Genomic DNA, 2,366 nt, shown 5'->3' on the forward strand with positions numbered 1-2,366 from the left:
GCTGAAACCACAACACAACTGCATCTATAACCGCAGCGGCCACTGCCAAGTACAGAAGCGGTACCGCAGAGTTAACTACTCTCCCCCTCCCCAGTGATGGTCCCCATCCTCTGGCTGAGGCAAAGTGGTGAGACACACAGCAGAATGGGCAGAGCTGTTGCCTGCACACTGTAGGATCTCCACGGAGAAGCAATGCAGCCGTCTCCAGGGCTCTTGGATTTCATATGAATTGCAGTCAGCCTAAAAACTAGACCTGACAACCCAATTTACACTGTCAAAGGCTTTACGCTCCCCAGAGGAATTCTTTACGCACCTTCAGAGGCCAATAAACAGGCTAATCGTTCCTCAATTTGATTATTACACTGTCAAGACCAGGGCAGGATATACTTCAGGATGCCATAAGAAACAAAGATTAAGCCGACAGGCAGCATGTTCTTCCCCGATGTCACGACTATCAGTACAACCCAACACATCCTAATTATCACAACACCTCGCAAGGACAAGTGCAATTAACAGGGCTGATGATCCCAATGGTGTTTAGCACGTAAGTCTCTGGGGTGGGGGCAGGTATTTGCTGTGAAAAGGCACAGCTGTAGCATTCCTTCTATCAGGGACCGGGGCAGCCACGCTCTTGCCTCTTTCAATCACCTGATTCATGTATCTTTAAAAACAATGTCTATAAAATAGCTGAGCAACACTCCTTCCCATTAAAGTTAATAAATCACTGAGGATGTTCTTTCTTAGAAACAGCAGCCTAAAATAAAATTGAGAGATCCAGATTTTTTTTTCAGATGGTAGGGTGCCATTCTTCAAAATGGCTACAGCAGCAATTTCATATGCATCCTTCATTAATGTACACACTAGTAATGCAGGCAGAAGTTGATACACAAATACAATGCCATAAAACTTCTGTTTTCCTCTCAGGCATTTTTTAAAAGCAGAACACAAGCAAAATGTATATACATCTAGTATTCTTTTACACAATACAAATAAATTGAAAAAAAACCCAGCCAACTAAATAGTAAGCAAAAACCCCTAAAGCTTACTAAAAAGAAGTTGATTATAGGACTGAATAATCAAAGATGAACAAATACAGAATCACAGAAAAGTTATGTTAGAAGAGACCTCTAGGGCAGTGGGCTCCAAACTGTTTTGACTGCACACTGCTATCAGTAAAAACTTTTTGAGCACGAATCCCCAGTACTTGTATCTTTATTTATAAATTATATACAAGTACTACTGAAGTTCTAACATTTTCTTCCTGCACTCCCATGGATTGTCTCGCACAACCCCTGGGCTGTGCACAATCCACTTTGAAGAACACTGCTCTAGAGATCATCTAGGCCAGTGCCCCGCTTCAAAGTAAAAATAAGTTGTTTGAGGCCCTGTCTGGTTTAGTTTTAAATATCACCAAAGACAAAGGTTCTCCACCCCCTCTAGACAGGAAAGTGCTGGCAGTTCTCAATGTTGAAAAAAATTTTTCTTTTGTCAAATTAGAATTTTCCTTGCTGCAACTTTTGACCCTTGCCTCATCCTTTTGCTGGGCAACACAGAGAAAAGTTCAGCTCGGTCTTCTCTGTTACTCCATCTGCAGCTGAAGAGAGCAGTTTGACCTGCCCTCTCCTGCTTAGCCTTTAAGGTGAAGCCAACCCAGTCCCCTAAGCTTCTTTCTGTGTCATAAGCCCTTTAACGTGTTGTTGACTCTCTCCCATTGGTAAATCATAGAATCATAGAATCATAGAATGGTTTGGGTTGGAAGGGACCTCAAAGATCATCTAGTTCCAACCCCCCTGCCATGGGCAGGGACACCTCCCACTAGAGCAGGTTGCTCAAGGCCACATCCAGCCTGGCCTCTCTCTTGTACTGGGAAGGACTCAAAACTGGACAAAATATTCTAGATGCAACCTTAGAGATGACAAGTCAAGGAAGATGATGTTCCTTTGATGTTACTAGCCCAGCCTGCACAGTCAAAGCTCATCACCAAAAGGGAGTACTGCTGACTCATCATCAACTTGCTATCCACAGGAGATGCATGGCCCTTTCCTGTAGTTGCTTTCTAGCCTACCTGTGCCCAGACTGTACCAAGACACAGCTACTGTGTTTCAGGTGCCCAACTTCATATTTCTCCTTGTTGAGCTTCATGGGGCTTGAGTCAGCCTATTCCTTCAAGCTGTTGAGATTGCTTTGAAAGGCAGCCCTGCATATCCCCTGATAACGACAGTTTGGCTTCAGTACTGGGCCTGGATAAGGCTGCATCCTATGCCATCAGCCACGTTACTGATGAACATATTAAAAAGTATCAGATCCAGTACCAAACCCTGAGGACCACCATCCATAAATAGGTGCCAGTTACATTTCAACCAATT

Source organism: Calidris pugnax, unplaced genomic scaffold, assembly GCF_001431845.1.
Source record: "Calidris pugnax isolate Ruff unplaced genomic scaffold, ASM143184v1 scaffold8, whole genome shotgun sequence".
Lineage (NCBI taxonomy): Eukaryota > Metazoa > Chordata > Aves > Charadriiformes > Scolopacidae > Calidris > Calidris pugnax.